Genomic DNA, 27,980 nt, shown 5'->3' with positions numbered 1-27,980 from the left:
ATCCTTTACATTAAGTTTAAAGGTAAGAGGCTGAATATCCTTAGTAATAAAAACTCCTAAGAAAGAGAAGGGTGGCATCCTTTGGACCTTTTTTTGGAGCTACCATTAACTTTAAAGAGGTAAGATCCTGGGGCAGCAGATCAATCACGTTTTGCAAGTATTTCTTGTTAGGGTGAACCAACAACAACTCATCCATGTAATGAAAAAGAATAACATCCATTGGACATTATCAAGTCTTGGGTGACATAAAGCTGACAGGTGGAGGGAGTAGTTTTCATTAACTGTGGTAGGATATCCCATTGAAACCTCTGGACCAGTTTATGCATGCTGGGTTCCAAACTGTAAAGGCAAAGCAGTCCCTGTCCTATGGTGCCAAAGGGATTTGAAGGGGATTCATATTGGAAAGGAAGAAGTTAAGCTTTCGTTATTTGCAGATGATATGATAGTATACATAAGCAACCCCAAAAACTCTACCAAAGAACTCTTACAGCTGATAAACACCTTTGGTAATGTGGCAGGATACAAGATCAACTCCAAAAAATCAGTTGCCTTCCTATACACTAAGGATAAGGAAGCAGAGATGGAAATCAGAGAAGCATCACCTTTCACGATAGCCACAAATAGCAAAAAATATCTTGGGGTAACTCTGACCAAGGAAGTGAAAGATCTATTTGACAAGAACTTTAAGTCTTTGAAGAAAGAAATTGAAGAGGACACCAGAAAATGGAAGGATCTCCCTTGCTCCTGGATTGGGAGGATCAACGTAGTAAAAATGGCAATTCTACCAAAAGCAATCTATAGATTCAATGCAATCCCCATCAAAATCCCATCAAAATTCTTCACAGACCTTAAGAAGACAATAATCAACTTTATATGGAAAAACAAAAAACCCAGGATAGCCAAAAACAATCTTATACAATAAAGGATTGTCTGGAGGCATTACCATCCCTGACTTCAAACTCTATTACAGAGCTACAGTATTGAAAATAGCTTGGTTTTTGGCATAAAAACAGAGAAGTCGACCAATGGAATCAAATAGAAGACCGTGACTTTAACCCACAAGCCTATGAACACCTGATTTTTGATAAAGGAGCTAAAAGTATACAATGGAAAAAAGAGAGCATCTTCAACAAATTGTGCTGGCAAAACTGGATGTCAATCTGTAGAAGAATGAAAATAGATCCATATCTATCGCCATGCACAAAACTCAAGTCCAAATGGATTAAAGACCTCAATATCAGTCTGAACACACTGAACCTGATAGAAGAGAAAGTGGGAAGTACTCTACAACACATGGGCACAGGAGACCACTTCCTACGTATAACCCCAGCAGCACAGTCACTAAGGGCATCATTGAATAAATGGGACCTCCTGACACTGAGAAGCTTCTGTAAAGCAAAGAACACTGTCACTAAGACAAAAAGGCAACCCACTGACTGGGAGAAGATCTTCACCAACCCCGCAACTGGCAAAGGTCTGATCTCCAAAGTGTATAAATAACTCAAGAAACTAGACCGTAAAAGGCTAATCAACCCAATTATAAAATGGGGCACTGAGCTGAACAGAGGATTCTCAACAGAAGAAGTTCAAATGGCCAAAAGACACTTAAGGTCATGCTCAACTTCCTTAGGGATCAGGGAAATGCAAATCAAGACAACTTTAAGATACCATCTTACACCTGTCAGAATGGCTAAAATAAAAAACACAATTGATAGCCTTTGCTGGAGAGGTTGTGGAGAAAGGGGTACATTCATCCATTGCTGGTGGGAATGCAAACTTGTGCAACCACTTTGGAAAGCAGTGTGGCGGTTCCTCAGGAAATTCGGGATCAACCTACCCCTGGACCCAGCAATACCACTCTTGGGAATATACCCAAGAGATGCCCTATCATACAACAAAAGTATATGCTCAACTATGTTAATAGCAGCATTTTTTGTAATAGCCAGAACCTGGAAACAACCTAGATGCCCTTCAACGGAAGAATGGATGAAGAAAGTATGGAATATATACATATTAGAGTACTACTCAGCAGTAAAAAACAATGACTTCTTGAATTTTGCATACAAATGGACGGAAATAGAAAACACTATCCTGAGTGAGGTAAGCCAGACCCAAAAAGAGGAACATGGGATGTACTCACTCATATTTGGTTTCTAGCCATAAATAAAGGACACTGAGCCTATAATTCGTGATCCTAGAGAAGCTAAATAAGAAGGAGAACACAAAGAGAAACATATAGGCATCCTCCTGAATATTAACCTTCATCAGGCGATGAAAGGAGACAGAGACGCATATTGGAGCACCGGACTGAAATCTCAAGGTCCAAATCAGGAGTAGAAGGAGAGAGAGCACGAACAAGGAACTCAGGACCGTCAGGGGTGCACCCACACACTGAGACAATGGGGATGTTCTATTGGGAACTCACCAAGGCCAGCTGGCCTGGGTCTGAAAAAGCCTGGGATAAAACTGGACTCCCTGAACATAGTGGACAATGAGGACTACTGAAAACTCAAGACCAATGGCAATGGGTTTTTAATCCTACTGCACGTACTGGCTTTTTGGGAGCCTAGGCAGTTTGGATGCTCACCTTACTAGACCTGGATGGAGGTGGGTGGTCCTTGGACTTCCCACAGGGCAGGGAACCCTGATTTCTCTTTGGGCTGATGAGTGAGGGGGACCTGATCGGGGGAGAGGGAGGGAAATGGGAGGCGGTGGCGGGGAGGAGGCAGAAATCTTTAATAAATAAATAAAATACATAAAAAAATAAAAATAAAACAAAAAATAGTTCACGCCCTCCCAAAAGGTTGCTGTAAACACCCTAAAAAAATTACTTCACTCAACTGCCAACTGAGATGAAACTGGCACACAGTTTATACCATGAAAGATCTAATAAACGACGCCCCCATTCAGCATGAAGCAGTTTGGAGAGAAATAACTGTGTCCATATTCCCAAATATTGTTTATAAATGTTCTTTTACACTTAAAGGAGGATATGATGTAGGTATGAATAATTTGCATTGGTATGGATTTTAAAGTCAATTTTGTTATATGTATATACCTATTTCTAATCTTGATTAAGGTATTATGATTGTGTAGTTCATTTTTAAAATGTAATGTATAATTAGAAAATATAGGTTGTCAATGGATAATCGTTGATAATAGTCAAGCTTGTAGTCATGTTAGTTAGATTTTCCAGATACATAGAGATATATTTCAGACAGGCATTCTTCATATCTTTCAAAGACTACAGAATATGGCATTTTAAATGTTTTAATAACTTAGGGCTTTTCATGACAATGAGACACATCTGCTCCTGGCAGCACCAATTTACTTCAAGAGGAAGATGGGCATCGAAGAGGATCCTTATGGGGTTTGATAGCCATTTGGGCAAGAAACTGGTCTTGCCTGGACTGATGCATAAACTGGACACAAAGAACCCGCAGAGAGAGGACTGCTAAACTTGCCTAAAGGTGAGATGTTCTTTCGGGGTTCCTGATTCATGAAAGAGTCTGCAAGACATTCTGCAGGACACTGCAGAAAGTGACTGAACTGTCTTGAAATTTCCTGCTTCATGGAAAAGTCTGCTGGATACTATGGGCCTAAAGGCCAAAGATGGATGCCCCAATGGTACAGAGGAACTTTGGGTAACTGTCTAGGCAGCGAGATGTCTCTGTCATTTCTAGAGTTTTGGATTTCTTGTTTGCTTAGGTAATATTATATCCTTCTGGAGTCTTTGATGGAGTTGAAGAATGGATACATAGTTGTTGTTTTCCTTAGTTATGATAAAAGATAAAATAGATATAAATATTGTAACTGTAATTCTTGCTTGGTAACTGTTTTGCTATATGTAATTTTACTATGTTAAAATAAAAGCCTTTTTTGTTTAAACAGAAAAAGGGGAAATGATGTGGGAGTGATTCTTGGTAACTGTTTTACTATTTGTAATTTTACCATGTTAAAATGAAAGCCTTTTTTTAAAACAGAAAAAGGGGAAATGATGTGGGAGTGATTTCTTTCTAATATGTTGCTTTCATTGGTTAATTAATAAAGAAACTGCCTTGGCCCATTTGATAGGCCAACCCTTAGGTGAGCGGAGTAAACAAAACAGAATGCTGGGAGAAAGAAGCTGAGTCAGGCAGTTGCCATGATTCTCCCACTCCAGACAGATGCAGGTTAAGATCTTTCCTGGTAAGCCAGCTCGTGGTGCTACACAGAATATTAGAAATGGGTTAGATCAATATGTAAGAGGTAGCCAATAAGAGGCTGGAACTAATGGGCCAAAAGGTCCCAATGAGGAGCAGAAGGAGGGAGAACATGAGCAAGGAAGTCAGGACCTCGAGGGGTGCACCCACCCACTGAGCCAGTGGGGCTGATCTATTGGGAGCTCACCAAGGCCAGCTGGACTGGGACTGAAAAAGCATGGGATAAAACCAGATTCTCTGAACATGGCGAACAATGAGGGCTGCTGGGAAGCCAAGGACAATGGCACTGGGTTTTGATCCTACTTCATGTTCTGGCTTTGTGGGAGCCTAGCCAGTTTGGATGTTCACCTTCCTAGACATGGACGGAGGGGGGAGGACCTTGGACTTTCCACAGGGCAGCGAACCCTGACTGCTCTTTGGACTAGAGAGGGGGGGAGTGGGGGGAGGGGGAGAAGGGTGGAAGGAGGAGGAGGGAAATAGGAGGCTGGAAGGAGGCGAAAACTTTTTTTTTTTCTTTTTCTCAATAAAAAAAGAGAAAAAAAAGGATTTGAAGGAAGCAGTCTTTAATATCTAAGATGATTATATGGTGAGATGGGGAATGGCACTAGGGTATGGCAAGCATGTTTGTGCTGATTCCATTTTCCCATTTGGTTATTAATTGCCCTGAGGTCCTGTAACAGGTGATATATTTCAGATTTTTTTTTTTGGTATTACAAAAATAGGGGTATTATGTCTGCTAGTGGACAGTTCTGTGTGACCCAATTTGAGCTGCTCAGCCCCCGAGTTTTTTAATATGGACAGTTTGGGCTCAATAATAGGCCACTATTCCACCCGGATGTCTTGATCCAAGAGCCATTTGATGGCAATAGGACTTAGGGGGTGGGATGTCTAGAGATCTGGGGAAAACAGTGGCCCTTAGAATTGGGGGTGTGTGTCAAGAGCAGGGTTGCGATCTGCCATGCTCACCTCAAAGACAACTATGTCATCAAAGAAGGCATGGTCATCTGTTAGGAGGACAACACCCATGTCCTCTATGATATTTCTTCCACACAGGTTATAGAATACATTGACTATAAAAGGTTGGATTGCACCCGTATTTCTGTCAAATCCTTCCTGTGTACAGGTCAGATGATCATTTTTGAGTCTCATTGGCTTCCCATGCCACTGTTCAGCCAGCCCAGTTTGAGTTTCCAATGAGGGACACGGAATGCCTCATTTTCTGTGAGTATACTGGCACCTGCTCCCATGTCTACCAGTGCTTTGATGGGTTGGGTTGCCCATCCAGGAATATGGTTATAATGGCGAGTGTAGAAAAATTGGCAGAATCCAAAAAACCTTATGATCCGGTGTTTCTTCTCTTGCTGGCAGGGCTGAGGAGCACTCCGCCTGGAGTTTAAAGGGGCTCTATTGTCATCAGATTGAGATCAACAGTCTTTGACCCAGTGAAATCCTTTATTACATTTGGGGCATCTGGGTTTAGGTTTGGTCAGAGGACAGTCTCTTTTTAAATGCCCTGGTTTGCAGCACCCCCAACATGTTCTATCCAGGGATGTTTCCTTCTCAGCCGAGTTACGTTGGTTGGTGAGAAAGGCATACAGAGAGCCCATAAAGGCTGCAATAGGGCTGGCCCTGGGGTCCAAGTCCCTAGTGACAATTGCCCACTTATATATATCCTCACTGTGGACAGCTGCCAGCGCATTCCAGGTAGGAGCATTAAGCCCCTCCCAAGTGAGCTGTTTAATTCACATTTCTCTGGTGGGTCCTGCATCCCCTCTCCATTCTACTGCTTTATTAACCTGAGCCAGGAAGTCCATACAAAACTCCCTTGGCTGCTGCACTAGGTTACAAAAGTAAGCGGCAGGGCCTTGTGGGATGCAGGCCTTAAGGGCCTTAAAAGCCAGTTTGGAGACCTGTTGGCAGTTAGCTTGCTATCCATCTTGGGCCTGATTAATGGGGTTGACATACTGCCCATGGCCCGTGAGCAATGTCATGAGGTATAGGAATGTTATATTGTATATTAACATGGGTCTGTGACTTAGCCTGGTCATCACAGGCAGAGCTCCAGTTAAGAAAGACCACAGGCTCTAAGACAGCCTTCATTAGACAATACCAATCACAATAGGTTTGTAAATTCATTGGCCATTGTCACAAAACCTGTTCCAAGTATGGCAAGTTGGGACCAGACTCCTTGGCCACTTTGCGAACGAGGGAGAGATCGGCCAGTGGAGTAGGTATCCATGGCTGAATGGCCCCACTAGGGCCTACCTTTACTGGAAAGGAGATGGTTAGAACCTGGGGCATCACAGCCGAGATTAGCAGAGGGGTTGGTGGGGTATTTGCTGTGATGAGCAGACAGCATGGTAAATCCTCCCATGGGTGGTGTGGGGGAGGCGTAGCCGTACAGGAGGGGCTGAAGAGGAAATGGGCGTGAACTTGGGGACCGCTATACCTCCTACCTCTCTATCCTTTTCCTCTCTATCTCCTTTTCCTTCCTTTCCTCCTTTTCCTTTTCTTTTAACTTTTTCATCGGCCTCTCCTTCATCACTGGGTTTTGAGGAAATACTAGACGCAGATGGAATGGAGGTGATATTTAAGTTGGATCGCATTGTTTCTGGCAATGTTTATTGTGGGCCTTGATCATCTCCCCAGCCGAGGAGAACTTTCAACTGGAGATGGTTGATAGGAATGAAGGATAACTGAGGGGACAAAACACGTATCCAGAGATCAGGCTCCTACACGGTTCCCAGGGAAACTCATGGTGCTAACGCCGATGCCTCCACCCAAAGCCTCTCCAGGCCTACAGTACTGGCCTGGAGCCCTTGGCTGATTAAAAGGCATCTGAGGGCCCCAATGTGGGCCTCTTTACAACGAGAAGGGAGATCACCCATGACGATAACAGGCCTAGGCAGACAGGAAGAGAATGTGTGTCGGGCCCTTGGGTTTTGTGCTTAGTGGAAGGATTTCCTTGTTTTTTGGTTTTTTTTATGTGTCCCTGGGATTTTACTATGGCTTTTAGAAGAATCATTATTCACATACAGGTTACCTCCCTTCAGATCCTTATTAAAAACATATATTTTAGAATTGACTTACAAACTACCTTTTCATGTGGATTTTTCCTCCTCCTCCTCCTCCTCCTCCTCCTCTTCTTCTTCTTCTTCTTCTCTACATTTTTCTCTGCTCCCCTCCCTTCAACCCTCTCCCAAGGTCCCCATGCTCCCAGTTTACTCAGGAGACCTTGTCTTTTTCTACTTCCCATGTACATTAGATCTATATACGTCTCTCTTAGGGTCCTCATTGTCTAGGTTCTCTGGAATTGTGATTTGTGGGCTGGTTTCTTTGCTTTATGTTTAAAAACCACCTATGAGTGAGAGTTGTGATAATTGTCTTTCTGGGTCTGGGTTACCTCACTCAAAATGATGTTTTCTAGCTCCATCCATTTTCCTGCAACATTCAAGATGTCATTTTTTTCTGCTGTGTAGTACTCTATTGTGTAAATGTACCACATTTTCCTTATCCATTCTTTGGTCGAAGGCATTTAGTTTGTTCTCAGGTTTTGGTTATGACAAACAAAGCTGCTGTGAAAATAGTTGAACACATGTCCTTGTGGCACGATTGAGCATCCTTTGGATATATACCCAAAAGTGGTATTACTGGGTCTTGAGGAAGGTTGTTTCCTAATTTTCTGAGAAATCGCCACACTGACATCCAAAGGGGCTGTACCAGCTTGCACTCCCACCAGCAATGCAGGAGTGTTCCCTTTACCCCACAACCTCTCTAGCATAAGTTGTCATTAGTGTTTTTGATTTTGGCCATTCTTACAGGTATAAGATGGAATCTCAGAGTTGTTTTGATTTGCATTTCTCTGATGGCTTAGGATGTTGAACATTTCCTTAAGTGTCTTTCAGCCATTTAGATTAATCTGTTGAGAGTTCTCTGTTTAGGTCTGTACTCCATTTTTTATTGGATTATTTGTTCTTTTGATGACCAGTTTCTTGAGTTCTTTGTATATTTCCGTAGTTTGTTAGGCCATGGCCATATGCCCAAACAGTGTCTCTGGACAAGGATGATGTTTGGGGGTCAGCCTTTGATTCCACTCCCTGGGAGTGGGGGGTCGGTCCTTATATGGAAGTGCCAGGTGAACTGGGTCAGAGAAAGTGTGCCTCCCTGTTCACTGGTACAAACAAACAGCAGAGAGGAAGAGGGGTCTCAGCACTTACCCAGGGTGTGACCAAGAACATATACAACACATTGGGGCTAATTCACCATCAAACACCAAGAAGTGGGCGTCTCAGCACACTGCGGATGAGAGAAGGAGGCATAAGAGGATGGGCAGACCAGGTGAACGTGGTGACAGCGGAGACGGGCAAAAGTAAAGACTTTAAGCAGGTAGCGGAAAAACGCCCCCATGCCTATGCCAGGGCCACACCCTGTTTGGACGCCAGATGTTGCTTTGTCCCACCCAGCTGCCTCTTGGGGAATGGGGTGTGTAGACGCCTGGTCGGGAGCCAGGCTGAATGCAACAAGCTCAGTTTCTTCAAAAAGGCGAAAGCCTTATATACCTTCCCCCCACCTGGGGCAGGGGAAGCTGCAGCGCCGGTACCAGGTCGTCTTTTATGGTGGCTGGAGCCTGGTTTAGGTCATCTTGTCTCATGGCTCGGCAATTTTTGCTGGCCTTGGCAGACCTAGGTTGGCTAAGGCGGAAGTAACCACAATGCAGGCTCAGATAGCCGGTTTAGTCTAGTTTAGGCCAGAGAGGGCCTGTTGCTCCCCAGGCCGTTTGTGCCTGGTTAAATATCATCACCCCACAGTACTTTGCTTTGTTTTTTGTTTGTTGTGGTTTGTTTTTCATAGTCAGTCACCTTTATTCCAGGCAGGGCCAACCTGACAGCAGCTCCGGGGTAGCAGTGTAGTCAGTCTCCCAGGCAGGTTAGTCTGTTTACAGTCCAGGCAGGTTAGTCTGTTTACAGTCCGGGCAGGTTAGTCTGTTTACAGTCCAGGCAGGTTAGTCTGTTTACAGTCCAGGCAGGTTAGTCTGTTTACAGTCCGGGCAGGTTAGTCTGTTTACAGTCCGGGCAGGTTAGTCTGTTTACAGTCCAGGCAGGTTAGTCTGTTTACAGTCCAGGCAGGTTAGTCTGTTTACAGTCCGGGCAGGTTAGTCTGTTTACAGTCCAGGCAGGTTAGTCTGTTTACAGTCCAGGCAGGTTAGTCTGTTTACAGTCCGGGCAGGTTAGTCTGTTTACAGTCCGGGCAGGTTAGTCTGTTTACAGTCCGGGCAGGTTAGTCTGTTTACAGTCCGGGCAGGTTAGTCTGTTTACAGTCCAGGCAGGTTAGTCTGTTTAAAGTCTGGGGGGGGGGGGGGTTGCCGTATGGAGAAACTGCTGAAAAGCACACCCTCTCTTCCCTGGCCTCTCCCATGAGGAAAGCTCCATCTTGCTCCGGCTCCCCTATACCATCCCAGATAGAAAGATGGTTTGTGCTTATTTCCTTTCTCCCAGCTGTACAAGAGCTCTTTTCTTAAAGGAGAAGCCAGGCAGAACTAGGGAGACTTAGAAAGGACCTTTAAGGCAAAACTGGAGTCTTGGAGGTGTGTATGCTAAGGCAGAGGGGATGAGCAGATTGGGCTAGGGGCTGATGGGGTACTAGCCTGCCTGGCTTCTCTCTTTTGACACTGGTCCTCCCCTCCCTGTGAGGCTTTGCTTCCACATCCTAGAAGCTCCTACCTTCGACTTCCTCTAAATAGTCTCTGAGCTTGCATGTAAATTTAACGTTTATTGTGATTTGGTTTTAATGCTTTCTTCTCTGTTTGGGCTATGTAACAATCTGGCTCTGCCACTCCCTTCACTGTGGCAATCCCCTCCCGCTCCTGCTCTGACCTAGGCAATAAGTTAATGCTAAAAAACTCAAAAAAGGGGGCAGACCCGGCAGTGCAGGTTTAATATACGTGTATGTAGAACACACACATCAGCATGGTCAAGATGGGGAAGAAGCCTGGGCTCGCCCACTGTACCCTAAGGACTTGGCTGTGAAGCATCCCCAAACCCAAATGAGAAAGGTTACCAGTCCCTTCCTGGACTGAATTGCAGTGGTAAACAGTGCAAAAGGAAACCACTGTCATTAACTTCTTTTTTTTATTGGGGTATTCAAAACTGTAAAATGGGAAGGTTGCCTACAGTATCCATACTGGAACCCTATAGGCGTGGGCAGGTTGAAGTTAAAACCTCCCTAGGCTCAGTATATTCAATAGTCTGTGTTTGAGACAGAGGACTAGAAAGTGGGCCTGTCTGCCTGCATCCCCATCGCAGGCTCAGTAGTGCATGGTCCCCGCATAGTCTCTCCAGAGCAGAAGCGGAGGACAGCGAAGGCTGGGATCTTCATGGGGTTTGGTCTGTGGGGCCAAGAAAGGATCTAGTGGCCTTCTCATTAAGATTTCTGACTCAAACCCATCCCAGGTCCATGACAAGGGCATAAAAGAGGCTCTACTGCTACACAGGCCTTTAGCCTGAGGAATAGCTGGAAACTGGAGGCTAGCCAGCTCAGCCCAGCCATACAAACACTGAACTCTGGCTCTTCTTTGGCCTTCCAGGTGGAGGCTGAGTAGCCTCTTTACCTTCCTTCCCTGCTGCTTCATTCTCCCATTGCCACCTGAGCTCCTCAGTGTAGGAAAATACAGGTCCTTTCTGCTTCCATACTTTAAAGATGTGAGGGAAGAGAAGAGGAAAGGGGAGGGGGAGGAGTGTGCCAATCACATAGCCTCCACTTCTTTCCCACCTCCTTTGATTCCAGCCCCTTCACGAGGAGGAGGAACTAGGTGACCCAGAGGACAGCCAGACAGCCAGCGCTCATGCACAGAAACACACAGTCATATAGTAAGGGGGTTAGTACGAAATTAGTAAGTGGGTACCGGGCAGGATGTCGCACTAGCCCTCCCATTGAAGATGGTGAAGGATATGATGCAGATCCAACCTTCTTCCTCTTCCCCTTGCTCAGGTGGGAGAACCAATTTGATGAAGTCTTTCTCAGAGAGCTGCCCGTTAATGTCTTTGTACTTTTTGGCACTGAGGATACAGGTTAGCTTGGTGTCCAGCTCATCATCCTCCGAGATCTTCAGCACACAGGTTCTGTAGTCAACCACCATAGTGAGTAGGTCAGGACAGCGGCATATCTCAGAGATGTGCTCCATGAAAGAGAGGTTGTCTTTGTTCAGCTTTTGTGTGGCTCTCCTGTAAGTTACACCACACTGCAGGTGGTGATCTCTTCACTCTCCTCCTGAAGTGTCCTTCTTGCAGGATGACTTGAGTTGTTCCAGATCTTCAAGGGTGATATTTTTCGTCAGATCCTGAAGGAAAGTCCCATACTCTGTCTGCTATGATGCCCCAGAGCCAAGAGCCCAGGGTGTGGGTATTCTGGTCCATGGCTCCTAAGCCCAGCCTACATTTGAACAATACTATCTCATTTAATCCCAGCCTAAACTGGCTGATCTATAGTCATTGTAGAGACATGTGACCATGAGGATAATGGTTGTCATTGAAACATTGTATGCAATGTTATTATAACGACATTAACAATGTAATATTGTTATTGTTTTGTTATACAGGATCACTGTGGCAATAGCTGACAAAAAGTTATTACCCTAAAAAACATGTATATATTCTTTAAGAAAAAAAGCACTGCCAAATTAATCGAAAAATACTAGAATGCAACACTTGTTGAGAGTTTCTCCTGGCTGGTAACAGCTACAAATGTTATAGAGTAAAATGCCTGGACCAAGGCATGTTTTCCTTGGTTTTATTTGCTTGTTGTTTTTGTTTGTTTGTTAGCTAATCTCATCCTTCAGGACAAGTCTTTATCAAATGGCCTTCCCCCATATCAGGCAGTCATTACATCTGTGCCGAGCACCTGCTGTCTACCGGGCCTTGCCGTGTGCATTACCCCATGTTTTGCTAGACTGAGAAACAGGGTCAGGAGAAGGAAGTCACAGGTTCAAGTTTCATAGCTAGGGAAGGGCAGCCTTAGGATCTGACAAGATGTGTTTCGATAAAAAGATCACCCCGTTATTATAATTGCATTCTTCATGGTCAGCATGGTAGAACTAAGGGGAAATGGAGTTCATAAAGTAATGCATGCAGATTTGAGAGTGTGATCCCTGCTCACTTCCCACATGATCCAGATGACACCAAGAATCTCCTCAGCATCTATAACTCTCTGTGTGCTTAGTACAACTCCTAGCTTCTTCTCTAGCCTTGAAGGCTCTCCCCCAATTCTCGCTGATTCCCAGGGTTTACTCTCTAGTGTTCCCTCCCAGTGCCCTAGCAAGCTACCTTAGTTTGGGCCGTGATGCAGGCATGCATCCCACCCTTTCTGGTCATTACAATTTAGTTTTGCTAAGGATCTCCTCATATATGATCTTCCACACTTTGCCCCTGGGGCCAATGTCCTTACCTCTTCAGATTTCTCTTTCGCTTCCCAGAGTAGGTTCCTTTGAACCCACATTCAGGAGCAACATCCCCAGCTGGGTATCAGTATGTATCTGCATCCACTGTCTGTATCCCATTAACTGCACAAATAGTGAGACTCTTGGGAAAGAGTACGAGTTAGAATTAGTCCATCAGTCTGACAGTCTCCACAGAGCTCGATTTTCATTTTAAAATTGAATTGCATTGAATTCTCAACATTGACTATTGTGTTCAATTAACCTTAAATGGTGAGAAGTAAAGCCGGCTAATGTAAGAAACTGCTACTCCGTTCTCAGATTAGAAACGGTACTTGCTTTTACATAACTAAGAGAAAACCTTCTTTAGAATGTGCTGGCTTCCCACCTCTTTTCTAAAAATGGGTTTTCACAAAAATTACCAAATCAGTCTGGATGTCAGCTTTTTCTGTAGCTGTTTCCAGACCATGTTCCCCATGAGCTATTCAGAGCGAATGTCAGGAGTTTGAGAACTGGGTTTGTTTGTAAGACCGAAATTTAGACACTAGCACAGTTTTGAATAGTCTACAGCACACTGTCCTGTAGCACTGAGAAGTAGCTGGAGATTGCTCTCTGCCTCTGGACATGCCAGGCCCGGGGCTCACATCATGGCATTTGCTACTGAAGTGTTAATTCCTGTCAGGATTATTTTTAATGGGAAAAAGCTGAATGCCAATTGACAAAAAAAAAAAAAAACCTTAAATTATATCTCATATCTAATATAATTTTAATTTATTCATCTTTAACTTCTGGAACAATTTGCCTGGAAATTGGCAGGCATTAGATTCTTACCTAAGGTACTGCTTTAATGGATTATTTATTTATTTATTTATTAAAGATTTCTGTCTCTTCCCCGCCACCGCCTCCCATTTCTCTCCTCCTCCCACAATCAAGTCCCCCTCCCTCATCAGCCCAAAGAGAAATCAGGGTTCCCTGCCCTGTGGGAAGTCCAAGGACCACCCACCTCCATCCAGGTCTAGTAAGGTGAGCATCCAAACTGCCTAGGCTCCCACAAAGCCAGTATGTGCAGTAGGATCAAAAACCCATTGCCATTGTTCTTGAGTTCTCAGTAGTCCTCATTGTCCACTATGTTCAGCAAGTCCGGTTTTATCCCAGGCTTTTTCAGACCCAGGCCAGCTGGCCTTGGTGAGTTCCCAATAGAACATCCCCATTGTCTCAGTGTGTGGGTGCACCCCTCGCGGTCCCAAGTTCCTTGCTCGTGCTCTCTCTCCTTCTACTCCTGATTTGGACCTTGAGATTTCAGTCCGGTGCTCCAATATGCGTCTCTGTCTCCTTTCATCGGCTGATGAAGGTTAATATTCAGGAGGATGCCTATATGTTTCTCTTTGTGTTCTCCTTCTTATTTAGCTTCTCTAGGATCACGAATTATAGGCTCAATGTCCTTTATTTATGGCTAGAAACCAAATATGAGTGAGTACATCCCATGTTCCTCTTTTTGGGTCTGGCTTACCTCACTCAGGATAGTGTTTTCTATTTCCGTCCATTTGTATGCAAAATTCAAGAAGTCATTGTTTTTTACTGCTGAGTAGTACTCTAATATGTATATATTCCATACTTTCTTCATCCATTCTTCCGTTGAAGGGCATCTAGGTTGTTTCCAGGTTCTGGCTATTACAAAAAATGCTGCTATGAACATAGTTGAGCATATACTTTTGTGGTATGATAGGGCATCTCTTGGGTATATTCCCAAGAGTGGTATTGCTGGGTCCAGGGGTAGGTTGATCCCGAATTTCCTGAGGAACTGCCACACTGCTTTCCAAAGTGGTTGCACAAGTTTGCATTCCCACCAGCAATGGATGAATGTACCCCTTTCTCCACAACCTCTCCAGCAAAGGCTATCAATTGTGTTTTTTATTTTAGCCATTCTGACAGGTGTAAGATGGTATCTTAAAGTTGTCTTGATTTGCATTTCCCTGATCCCTAAGGAAGTTGAGCATGACCTTAAGTGTCTTTTGGCCATTTGAACTTCTTCTGTTGAGAATTCTCTGTTCGGCTCAGTGCCCCATTTTATAATTGGGTTGATTAGCCTTTTACGGTCTAGTTTCTTGAATTCTTTATATACTTTGGAGATCAGACCTTTGTCAGTTGCGGGGTTGGTGAAGATCTTCTCCCAGTCAGTGGGTTGCCTTTCTGTCTTAGTGACAGTGTCCTTTGCTTTACAGAAGCTTCTCAGTCTCAGGAGGTCCCATTTATTCAATGAGGCCCTTAATGTCTGTGCTGCTGGGGTTATATGTAGGAAGTGGTCTCCTGTGCCCATGTGTGGCAGAGTACTTCCCACTTCTCTTCTATCAGGTTCAGTGTGTTCGGACTGATATTGAGGTCTTTAATCCATTTGGACTTGAGTTTTGTGCATGGTGATAGATATGGATCTATTTTCATTCTTCTACAGATTGACATCCAGTTTTGCCAGCACAATTTGTTGAAGATGCTCTCTTTTTTCCATTGTATACTTTTAGCTCCTTTATCGAAAATCAGGTGTTCATAGGCTTGTGGGTTAAAGTCAGGGTCTTCTATTCGATTCCATTGGTCGACTTCTCTGTTTTTATGCCAATACCAAGCTGTTTTCAATACTGCAGCTCTGTAATAGAGTTTGAAGTCAGGGATGGTAATGCCTCCAGACAATCCTTTATTGTATAAGATTGTTTTGGCTATCCTGGGTTTTTGTTTTTCCATATAAAGTTGATTATTGTCTTCTTAAGGTCTGTGAAGAATTTTGATGGGATTTTGATGGGGATTGCATTGAATCTATAGATTGCTTTTGGTAGAATTGCCATTTTTACTACGTTGGTCCTCCCAATCCAGGAGCAAGGGAGATCCTTCCATTTTCTGGTGTCCTCTTCAATTTCTTTCTTGAAAGACTTAAAGTTCTTGTCAAATAGATCTTTCACTTCCTTGGTCAGAGTTACCCCAAGATATTTTATGCTATTTGTGGCTATCTTGAAAGGTGATGCTTCTCTAATTTCCCTCTCTGTTTCCTTATTTTTAGTGTATAGGAAAGCAACTGATTTTTTGGAGTTGATCTTGTATCCTGCCATATTACTAAAGGTGTTTATCAGCTGAAAGAGTTTTTTGGTAGAGTTTTTGGGGTTGCTTATGTATACTATCATATCATCTGCAAATAACGAAAGCTTAACTTCTTCCTTTCCAATACGAATCCCCTTGATCCCCTTATTGCTATTGCTATTGCTAGAACTTCAAGCACTATATTAAAGAGGTATGAAGAGAGTGGACATCCTTGTCGTGTTCCTGATTTTAGTGGAATGGCTTTGAGTTTTTCTCCGTTTAATTTAATGTTAGCTGTGGGCTTGCTGTAAATAGCTTTTATTACATTTAGGTATGACCCTTGTATCCCTAATCTCTCCAAGACCTTTATCATAAAGGGGTGTTGAATTTTGTCGAATGCTTTTTCAGCATCTAATGAAATGATCATATGGTTTTTTTCTTTCAGTTTATTTATATGGTGGATTACATTGATAGATTTGCATATGCTGAACCAGCCCTGTATCTCTGGGATGAAGCCTACTTGATCATAATGGATAATTTGTCTAATGTGTTCTTGGATTCAGTTTGCCAGTATTTTATTGAGAATTTTTGCGTCGATATTCATGATCGAGATAGGCCTGTAATTCTCTTTTTTGGTTGGGTCTTTGTGTGGTTTTGGTATCCGGGTAACTGTAGCTTCGTAAAAAGAATTTGGAAATGACTCTTCTGTTTCTATATTGTGAAATACATTAAGGAATATGGGTATTAGCTCTTCTTGGAAGTTCTGGTAGAATTCTGCATTGAAACCATCTGGTCCTGCGCTTTTTTTGGAAGGGAGGTTTTTGATAACAGTTTCTAATTCTTTGCGACTAACACGTCTATTTAGATCGTTCACCTGTTCTTGGTTTAGCTTTGGTATATGGTACTTATCTAAAAAAAATGTTCATTTCTTTTGTATTTTCCAGTTTTGTGGCATACAGGCTTTTGTAGTAAGATCTAATGATTCTTTGAATTTCCTCTGTGTCTGTGGTTATGTCCCCCTTTTCATTTCTGATCTTATTTATTTGTGTGTTCTCTCTCTGTTGTTTAATTAGTTTGGATAGGAGTTTGTCGATCTTGTTGATTTTCTCCAAGAACCAACTTTTTGTTTCATTGCTTCTTTGGACTGTTTTCTGTGTTTCTATGTTGTTGATTTCCGCCCTAGTTTGATTATTTCCAGTCTTCTACTCCTCCAGGGCGCGTCCGCTTCTTTTTTTTTCCCAGAGCTTTCAGGTGTGCTGTTAAGTCCCCAATGTATGCATTCTCCGTTTTCTTTAAGTGGGCACTTAGTGCTATGAACTTTCCTCTTAGCACTGCTTTCATCGTGTCCCATAGGTTTGAGTATGTTGTCCCTTTATTTTCATTAAATACAAGGAAGACTTTAATTTCTTTCTTAATTTCTTCCTTGACCCAGGTGTGGTTCAGTAGTTGACTGTTCAGTTTCCATGAGTTTGTCAGCTTTCTGGAGGTAGCATTTTTGTTGCCTTCTAACTTTAATCTGTGGTGATCTGATAAGACACAGGTGGACACCGATATTTTTTTGTATCTGTGGAGGTTTCCTTTGTTTCCGAGTGTGTGGTCAATTTTCGAGAAGGTTCCATCAGCTGCAGAGAAGAAGGTATATTCTTTCCTACTTGGGTGGAATGTTCTATAGATGTCTGTTAAGTCCATTTGCTTCATTACCTCCAATAATTCTCTTAATTCTCTATTAGGTTTCTGTCTGATTGACCTGTCCCTTGGAGAGAGAGGCATGTTGAAGTCTCTTACTACTAGTGTGTGTGGTTTGATGTCTGCCTTGAGTTCTAGTAATATTTCTTTTACGTAAGTGGGTGCTTTTATATTAGGGGCGTAGATATTCAGGATTGAGACATCATCCTGGTGAACTGTTCCTGTTATGAGTATAAAGTGTCCATCTCGATCTCTTCTGATTGATTTTAGTTTGAAGTCAGTTTTGTTAGAAATTAGTATGGCCACACCTGCTTTTTTCTTAGGACCATTTGCTTGAAACACCTTTTCCCAACCTTTTACTCTGAGTAGCTGCCGGTCTTTGTGGTTGAGATGTGTTTCTTGCAAATAGCAGAATGTTGGATCTTGTTTTCGTATCCAATCTCTTAGCCTGTGCCTTTTTATAGGTGAGTTGAGACCATTAATATTAAGTGATATTAATGACCAGTGGTTGTTTACTCGGTTATTCTTACTGTTTTTGGTAGTAGAATTTGTGTGTCTCCCTTCTTTGAGTGGTGCTGGTGAAGGGTCGCTTGATGCCTGAGTTATTGTAAGCATTGTTGGCAATTTTGGATTCCTTGGGTTGCGATTTTCCTTCTATTACTTTCTGTAGGGCTGTATTTGTGGCTACGTATTGTTTAAATTTGTTCTTATCCTGGAATGTCTTGTTTTCTCCATTGATAGTGAACAATAGCTTGGCTGGGTATAGTAGTTTGGCTTTGCATCCATGGTCTCTTAGTTTCTGCAGTACCTCTATCCAGGACCTTCTGGCTTTCATTGTTTCCATAGAGAAGTCAGGTGTAAGTCAGATCGGTTTACCTTTATAAGTTACTTGGCCTTTTTCCTTTGCAGCTCTTAATATTCTTTCTTTAACCTGTATATTTTGTGTTTTGATTATTATATGGCGAGGGTTTTTTTTTTTTTTGATCCAGTCTGTTTGGTGTTCTGTATGCTTCTTGAATATTCAAAGGAATATCTTTCTTTATGTTGGGAAAGTTTTCTTCCATAATTTTGTTAAAAATATTTTCTGGACCTTTGAGCTGTGACTCTTATCCTTCTTCTATTCCTATTATTCTTAGGTTTGGTCTTTTTATTGTGTCCCATATTTCCTGAATGTTTTGTGATGAGAATTTGTTGGCTTTGATGTTTTCTTTGATCTGTGCATTTATTTTCTCTATGGTGTCCTCAGAATCTGAGATTCTTTCTTCTGTCTTTTGTATTCTATTGATTATGCTTGTTTCTGTAGACTCTGTTGTTGACCTAGATTTTCCATATCCAGCTGGTCCTCAGTTTATGTTTTCTTCCTTGCTTCCATTTCAGTTTTCAATTCTTGAACTGTTTCCATTACCTGTTTAATCGTTTTTTTCTTGGTTTCCCAGGGTATCATGTACGTATTTACTCATTTCTTCAAACTTTTTGCTATACTTCTCATCTATTTCTATAAGGGCATTTTTTACATGTTGTTTAAGGGACTCTATTGCTTTCATAAAGTCAATTTTTTCCACTTCTTCTGTGTTAGAGTGTTCAAGTCCTTCTGTTGTAAGATCATTGGGTTCTGGTGTTTTCATGTTGTTTTTCAGATTATTGATCGAATTCTTGCCTTGGCACCTGCCCATCTCCTCCTATCTATGCTATCTAATGGGTCTTTTAAAACCGGATCAGGTTTCCCTGCTGGCCAGGGGCTCCACTTACAAAATGCCCTCGCTCTGTTTCCTGGCTCCTGCCGCAGGCCACGATCCCTCTCACCCCTCAGAAGGGTCTTCAGGAACAGGGCCAGGCTCCCCGTTTGCCAGGGACCTTGCCAACAAAAGGCCTACCTCTTTGATTTAATTGTAGTGGGGCGATCTGCTCTTGGTATTGCGCGCCGGTCCCCGCCACTTGCGTCTGCTACCACGCCAGTCCCCCAAAGCCTATTCCTGATTATGTCTTGCACTTGGTTTAATTGTAGTGGGATGATCTGTTCACAGTGTGGTCTTCACTGTTTCATCTTTAATGGATTTTTGAGAACTCATTTGTCTCACATTCCATGAGCATAGAAGCCTGGGTTTTCTGATTGTGTAAACATTATTCTGTTTACTAAACAAAGCATTGCATTTGGGGATATTTGAATATATAAACAATAATAAAAAACAGAACGTGAAAGATGAGGCGGTTCCTTGCATGTGAGATGCATTTGGAAGGTGTGTTGTAAGATTCCATGTGGAGCATTGCAGGGAAGCCCATTAGTTGGGTCAATACTAAGACTGTAGACAAATAATTTCTCTTATGTGAAACTTGACCAGACTTGTAAACTACTAACCTCTCATTCCTTACATATCAAATGAAAAGTGTGCTGCTCCACTCTCTTTTAAAAGTGTGGTTATGCCGGTCAGTGGTGGCCACACCTTTAATCCCAACCCTCAGGAGGCAGAAGCAGGCAGATCTCTGTGAGTTTGAGGCCATCCTGGTCTACAGAATGGGTTCCAGAACAGCCAGTGTTACACAGAAAAAACATGAAAGGCGAGAACTCCTGTAAGTTGCCCTCTGACCTCTACACCTGCCTCATGAAAGGTACATGGACACATCTGTGTACACACACACAGACACGTAGTGCATACACATTAAATACATAAAATGCAATAAAATAAATTAATTTAAGAAGTGTTGGTAAGAATCAGATGCAAATGGTTAATGTGAGTGACCGTGGTGGGAAAAAAAGGACATTCTGATAGCCAGTCTTGCAGAGTGACTGGAAGTCGACAGGCCTCACATCCTAAACATTTAAAATATGGTCCAGAGACTATAGAGATAGTTCTGTGGTTAAGAGCATTTGCTCTTAACCTGGGTTCTGGTTCCCCACACCCCTGCTTGTGGCTTCAGTTGCAAGAGATATGATGCCCTCATCTGTTCCCCACAGGCAATGGGAAGACAGGAGATACACATATGTACATACATACATACAGGTACCTACATACATACATACATATAAAAAAATAAATGGAAACAAACCTTTAAAAGCTGGCATGGCAGAAACCACCAGCCTGGCATAGCCATGGTTAACTGGCCCTGTTGGCACACAGGTTTCTGCTGTGCAATTGGTATCTCAGTATCTGCAGTGTGCTCAACACACTATTTTTGTGACTGAGACACAAAATGACAAGATCCTGAGCTTGGCCTTCAAACAAGTCTTCATCTGGCCATGGACCCATAGGCTCCATACAGGCTAGACTGAGTGTGGTTGGAGGCAGAGAAAGTGTTAGTCCCACCAGGTGAGAATAAGACCACTGCCACAATTTTTTAGCCAAATTTGTAGCAAGCTTTATTAAATACTGGTCAGGACAATGGACCCTAACCAGGTCCATAACAGAGAATGGCCACAAATTATGTTAGTTCTATGCTTATAAAGGTAAAAACCACAAGGCTATGCACTTCCCACCTATGTCCAATCAGGGGCAAGCATACATCCTGATGTGCCTACTGCCAACTACAGATTTGTCCAATCGGGGGCAAGCATACATCCTGTGCAGTGGGGACCGCCAGCCTGTGCCCAGAAGTGAGACAGGCGGCTGATTCCCTTACACGAACAACAGCCCTAGCATCCCGTGAAGTCCTCTGTCCTTGGGCAAATAGGGTTTATAGGTCAGGGCCATTTTTGTTTTACAGATCTCTTAAGCACAGTGATTAAAACTTAAAACATAACTTTAACCCTCTTTTAAACTTTTTAAGGCACTCAGATTAAAAACAAAAACAAGAAAAAAACCCAAAAGCTGTTTTAAAATGTTTGTTGAGCTTACTGCTCTTCCAGAGGACCTGGCTTGGTGACCAGCACCCACATGGTGGTTCACAACTGTCTGTAACTCCAGTTCCAGTGAATCAAATGCCCTGTTTTGACCTACACTGTCACGGCATGCAAATGGGGCACAGCACACACATACACATAGATGGGTATTTTTAAATGTTGCAAATATTTAAAACAACAAAATTCTATAACTTCTTAAAGAATAATAAATGAGTAACAGTATCAGCATATTCCTTGGAGTTTGTCGTGTTTGAATTTTTAATATGATCTTTTCACATTTCATGGAAATTATTGTCACAACATATTTCTTTTTGTTCTAGTTTTGCCATGTTAACTCTTTGACCATGATTTTTAACTTCATATTTTGTATTAAGTTTCTTTACTTGCTAGTGATACTTATCTTTGGTAGGGTGTTTTGTGTGTTGAGTCAGAGTCTCCTGTAGCCTAGATGCCTCTAACTTGCTATGAATAACCTTGACCTTCTGGTTCTCTCACCCCCCCCACCCCCGGAGTGCTGGGATTACACACAGGCCACCACATCCAGTTTATGCAGTATAGGAACACACCCAGGGTTTAGTGCACATTGAGCCGCATCCCATGTTATCTGATAGGCTTTACAGGGAATGTATAGGTCATACAGTATTCATACTGAAGAGAGAACTTAGGAACAAGAACTTCTCATAACTAGTAGTGATCAGCTTTTACTCCAGAATGCCTTAAGAATTGCGTTCCGACTTAACAATTTAGAACAAATTAGAAGCTTTCACTTTTCTTGTGCAAATGGAGTGTGTGGGAATTGGGAAGAAGACATTCTGAAAGAAGCCAAGTAATCAGAGGCACCAATCTAGGCCAATCCAATATCGAATTAAATCCCCTACTGGATCTGGTTAAAGTCACTTTTGGTGCCCACCATCAGCTAAAGATTTAGAGAGCACATAGGCCGGGTTGTGGAAAGATGAAATCTTTGTAAGCGTGCTGGTCTTCCTTGTTTTTCTTTGCTACAGAAATCCCAGCATGGCACGTGTGTGGTCAAGTCCTCATTGTGTTACTATAAATTCATAGCATGTATGAGCTCCTTTGAATTCAGGATTCAAAACTTCAAGATAAGTCTGGACCCATCTTTGAAGAGGTGGAGCATTGGCAGTTTTGTGCGTTTGGGAGGACTTGGCTTTTTCTGGTAGACAGCCCCTTGTTATTTCTGGCCAGCTTGAAAGGGCAGTTCTGGCCGGCTTAAAAGGGCAGAGTTGGGAAGGACAAAGGATTTACAGTACTGAATTTTCAATAATGTGTTGATGTCGGGAAAGAGTCGAGCCACTGCTGATAAGAAACAAGCGCTAATTTTAAGCAGCAGTGAATACGCTGTCTGTGCAGGCTCGCGCGCAGGACAGCAGAGTGATTCACGGGCAGACTGGATCTAGTAACCAATCCCTCAGTGAAACCAAAGAGAGAAGGAAATACTGGAGGAGGTGACAGAGGTCAGCCCTGGAATGGGACACAGAGTCCTTTACAATTCAACGACCTGCCCCAGGTTTGGAGTGGGCGGTGGCTACTTCCCCTTCAAGTCCCCGTGGGCTCCCCCTACTCCCATACTGTGAGTCAATATTTAACAGTGCCCTTGAGAGCAGCATGGGTCAGAATTACTTCTAAATCAGGGCTTGAGATGTAGTTAGTATTGAGAATCATGAGTCATTCCTGGCATCCAGCTGAACCCAGAACATCCATTTTGATGCTTAGAGATTTTGTGTGTGTGTGTGTGTGTGTGTGTGCGCGCGCGCGCGTGTGTTCTGGTTTAAAAATTTTGTCAAGCTTGGCTGGTAAACTGAAAAAAAAAAACTGCTTGAGTTTGTAGAATTGTTTGACAGTTTGATGTTTTATTATATTTATATTTATGTTGTGCATATTTTCTGGAAAATTCTGCAAATGTCTACTGTTGAGTTTAATTTGAAAGTTGAGTACTTGCTTCAGGCTTTAAGTTGGGAAATTAGTGTTGGGCTATATGTAACTTTAAATCCTATGCATTTAGACATTTAGAGTACCTTTTTTCTGTGATTTATTTATTTATTTATTCTCTCTTGAGACAAGTTTCTCTGTGTAACAGCCCTGGAAGTCCTGGAACTTGCTCTGCAGACCAAGCTGGCCTTGAACTCACAGAGATCCACCTGCCTCTGCCTCCCAAATGCTGGAATTAGTGGTGTGCACCACCACTGCCCCGTCTGCACAGACCTATTTTCCCAAGGGCAGTTAGCTAGGCAGGTGTCGAGACTGGATTCTGGTTCAGCTCTTCGTGGGAATCTGCAGCTCAGGCACTTTATCTCTCACCCCTTTTACTCCAGTCCTGAAATACACGTTAATTCTGACCTCCTTACTTCCAATAAAGCCACATATATAATATTCTGTGATAAAACCTTAAAATCTCAGAGGGAAGCAGTATATCTAAGGCTTTATCAGTATTTATTGTTCTCTGTGTGAATAAGGGTAGAGACATTGCAAAGAATAGAATCATGAAAGTGACTATTGTTAGCATTAATCTTCATATTTTTAAAATGTATCCATTCATATTTGGTAAGTATTCCATGATATGTTAAGGTCTGTAGGTCTCTTTTTTAGGTTCAATCTCTTAGTCACAGGATTAAAAGTTCCAGGATTGAGACTCAAAATAACCATGTAGGAATGGAACAGGCCAGTACTAAATATAGTAATAATAATAATCCCTATGTAATATATAGTATATTATATATGCAGCGTGAATAATAAAAACTCAGAGACAGATATTGGGGTTCAACCTGAAGACCAGAAAAGCAAAGTAACCAGCCACTGGCTCTTACCTCAACCTCAGTTCGAAATGGCGATTCTGCTTCCAGGAATCTCAGAATGAGACTGTCTCAGAGCTGTTTCCTCTCATTTTATAATCCTCTCTGTGGCTGGGATTAAAGGTGTGCACCACTGGCGTTACAGGCATGCACCACCCAGTTTCTATGGCAACTAGTGTGGCCACTGGGATTTAAGGTGTGTGTTACTGCTGCCTGGTCTCTAAAGCTGACCAGTGGGGCTCTTTTACTCTCTGATCTTCAAGCAAACTTAATTTATTAAAATACGCACGAAATGCCACTATATAAATATATATTATAATTTCTTTGATTTAGTATGACTTTCAAATTTTACTCTCTGAAAATGAAGCCCTAGCTGTCCTTCTAGATAAGCCAAGATGACAGACTGTCTATGAAAGTAGCTTCTTTTAAATACAAAACAATATGAACAGGTTCAGAGAACTGACTATAGCCTACTTCTTTTTGAAAGAAAAAATAGCTCAAGCAACAAATTGCCTTCTTTGTTTAGGAAATAATCCCATTTACTATAGCCTCATTACAAAGAATAGAGCTGCATCTTTGAAGCAGATCTGGAAGGAACAGACGTGCGGAGTCAGGACATCTCCATCACTGAGCCAAGTGGCAGGAATGTGGCCTACGAAACAGGGTACACAGAGCCATGGTAAGGGCAGCACCCAGCATTTATTGACTACTGTCTGTTTAACATGGCATTGCAGATTACGTGTTTGTGTATGAGGAGAGGTCTGCCATTACCCTCATTTTGAAGATAGAAAGTCAAAGTGTATAAAATGTGTACAAAGTCCTACATACATGTGCTCGCTTTCAGACTTGGGACCTGTATGTAGAAGCCACCCTTAACCAAGATGCTATGCTGCCTTTAAGGATTTAAAAATAGATTCATGATTCAGTTAGAGGAGCTAGTGTCAGCAAGTCTTGAGTCTTAAGTCCTAAATTGTTTAGGAAGTGGCCCAAACATTCAAGTAGTTCTAAAACTGAAAGAAAGAATAAATAAATAACAGGAAGAAGAGAGAGGTCCCTTCCAACAGGCGCTGAGTCCTGCGCACTGCTGTGTCTCCCGTGGACTGGTAAGCCTAGCAACTGTGACGCTAGCCCAAACTCAGTAAGTGGAAACTGAGGTGCAGGCAAGGACACCTGTCACGGCAGACCAGAATAAAATCCGAGAAACTGTAGTTCAGGGCAGGGGCGGAGTGCTCCTGATAAGGGGTTTATGTTATCTCTCTGACTTTGTCTGGCTCCAGTCAGAGGCACAGCTGTGAGTCAGGGTTAATTTAATAGAGTCCGCTCAGGAGAAGCAAGGGCAGTAGGCCAGGTAGGCCATTAGAGAGTGGCCCAACTGGGTTACAGTTCCAGACAAAAGAGTAATTTTACTAAGGTTGTTTTTCACCATGACAGCTTCCGCTTCTGCAGGACATGGCATCAAGGAGCAGTGACATTAGATGTCCAAGGGCTATAGAGCAGAAAGATTAATTTTCATAAACAATACTTTGATAGACTTGTTATATATATATATATATATATATATATATATATATATATATATATATGTTATGGCCCAGTTTGAGTTAATATTCCCTTATTTTATAAACTATATGCAAGCTTATATTTAAATTTATTTTTGAAACTATATAAATTTACTGACTATAGATTTTATATGTAGATGTGGAACAATAAAACAGGTTTAATGCCTTAACGGATATGTCCTTGTACATTTTGTTCTTCCTTCTAACCCCCTGTTTTCTGAGAACCTCAAGCAAGACTACTAACTTTGTTTCTGCTACAGATAACCTCCCCTTCTTAATTCTGTGCTCCAAAGCTCATCCATTGTAGTGAGTCTCATGCCTCTCAGGAATGACCCAGAGGTCTCAGTTGGGTAGCTCTTTGAAGACAATTACTTTAAAACCCAACAAAATCACGTCTATGGCTACTGTAAAGACAGTAGGGCAACTGGGGCTCCTCTCTGAGAGGCCCATGCCTGGATAAAGGCATACCTTACCCTTCCTGGGTGCCTCTGTTTCTCTTAGCCCTTCTTCCTAAGATTCATGCTAAAGGGTCTTTAATAAACTCCAACTTTTCTTCACAATACTGATGAGTTTTCAGGTTCTTTTCTGCACTGAAGCCACAACTCCTAGGTTTGCCTGAATTAAGGTCTCTAACATTAAGGGATTTCCCTTAAGCTGCTGAAGGTGACGGTGTCCATCTGCCTCTGTGACCTCTTTATTTGACCCATATGTTATTAGTAACCATATTGAGTGGTTTATTATAGGTTTCCTAAGTATCTCTTGGTATTGGTTTTGAGTCTAATTCTCTTTGCAATCAGAGATTTTATTTTGCGAGGGCTTGAGAACTGGAGAGATGCCTGAGTAGTTAGAAAATTTCCTGCCCCTGCAGATGACTGGGTTTTGTTTCCAGCGCTCACATGACAGTTTACAATCATCCGTAACTCCAGCTCCAGGGAATCCTGTAGGAAAGAGAGGAAGTCCTGAAATTCTGAGTGACTATGTTGTTGATATGGACATAAAACCTTGTCAAGGTCCCTATGGTCAGACCAAGAAGGAAACAACAAAGCCCCTCCCAACCCCTTGTCCCACCAGAGACTCAGAGGGAACTAGCAAAGCTCCCCCCCTTTCCCCACCCCTCACCCCCGCCCCAGGCTCAGGGAAATGACAGCCTTCCTCTGGTCCACCAGAGCTTTCTCTGCCAGATGTTTGCTGACTTAGGACTGCTCCCTTACAGAGAGTTAACCCAGCCTCCTTGATCCAGCTGTGCACATAAACCCTGCCTCCCTACTATCTCTACACAACACCTGCACTTCCTGTTCAGATGTGTGCAGTAACCCTCTTCACAAATGATTGATTATTTTTTTAAAAAAAATGATCTATGCCTATTCAAAGTCAATGTATGCTTCCTGAAACTATAGAGTATGGAACATATGACTATTGGGTCACATGTCCAAATCATATTCACCCTATAAACCATTTTGTCTGATATACCTGAAAGATACTATGTTTCAGGTTCTCACAACGATGTTTACTTCTGTTCTCTTTCATCAATATCATTTAATAGGTAACTTTAGATCATGTTATTAGGTACATTAAAATGTGGAATTATTATTGTTTACTATTGAGCTCAACTTTTTAAATTTAATTTTATTTATTATTAGAATGTGGGGGTTGTGCAGAAGCTCAAGTGAGTATGATATGTGCATGAATGTGGGCATGCCTGTGCTGAAGCACACATGTGGTCAGAGGACAGCTATGGAGCCTCTTCTATCCTCCCATGGCATCTAGAGATTCTCTCCTCCCATGGCGTCTAGAGATTCTCTCCTCCCATGATGTCTAGAGATTGAACCTCATCAGGCTTTCATGGCAAATACCCTCATCTGCTAAGTTTTCTTGCTGGCTCAGAACTCAGTGTTTTTAATTTTTAAATATGCCTATTTCTAATTATGTTTTCCCTTATTGTCACCTTTGTCTGCTATACAAAAAAGCCTTATATGATACTGACATATTTTCATCTAATATTTATATATACTTAAAATCTCCTAAAATTATAGAAATTATAATACTCATCAAACTCAGTTATCCACATATGGCCTTTTCACTGTTCTTTATTCCTTCGTGTGTCTTAGCTGCTTCAACTTGGGAGTGGAGTATTCTCCTTAGAATATAATGTTGATAAAACTTCTCTACATAACATGAAAATACTCCCCCACTCTTCTTCTAAGGGGTAAGTTCACAGGTTGGAAATTTGGAGCACATGTGTGTGTGTATTAACAACTTTAAACATATCCTTCCATTTTCCTTTGGCTTCTCTAACTCTGTTTGCACGTTAAATATGTTAAACAATTTTGTTAGAATATTGTGAGTACCTAAAGCACAAAAGCTAAAATAACAGTACCTGGGTTTTTACCATCTGGC

The 27,980-nt window shown here is 42.3% G+C and overlaps 1 protein-coding gene and 1 pseudogene across 1 annotated transcript in view; one reads left to right on the top strand and one right to left on the bottom strand.

Moving 5' to 3' along the window:
• Positions 1-27,980, top strand: part of Acyp2 (acylphosphatase 2) — a 166,551-nt gene that overhangs the window by 88,118 nt on the left and 50,453 nt on the right. The gene's annotated exons all lie outside the window — the stretch shown is intronic.
• On the bottom strand, positions 11,089-12,692 carry LOC121459539 (annotated as a pseudogene).

Source organism: Microtus oregoni, unplaced genomic scaffold (assembly GCF_018167655.1).
Source record: "Microtus oregoni isolate MIOR12 unplaced genomic scaffold, Mior012 000019F_ref0000042, whole genome shotgun sequence".
In the NCBI taxonomy this organism is placed as follows: Eukaryota; Metazoa; Chordata; class Mammalia; order Rodentia; family Cricetidae; genus Microtus; species Microtus oregoni.
Note: the sequence above shows the minus strand (reverse complement) of the source record. Positions and strands in the feature narration are given on the sequence as shown.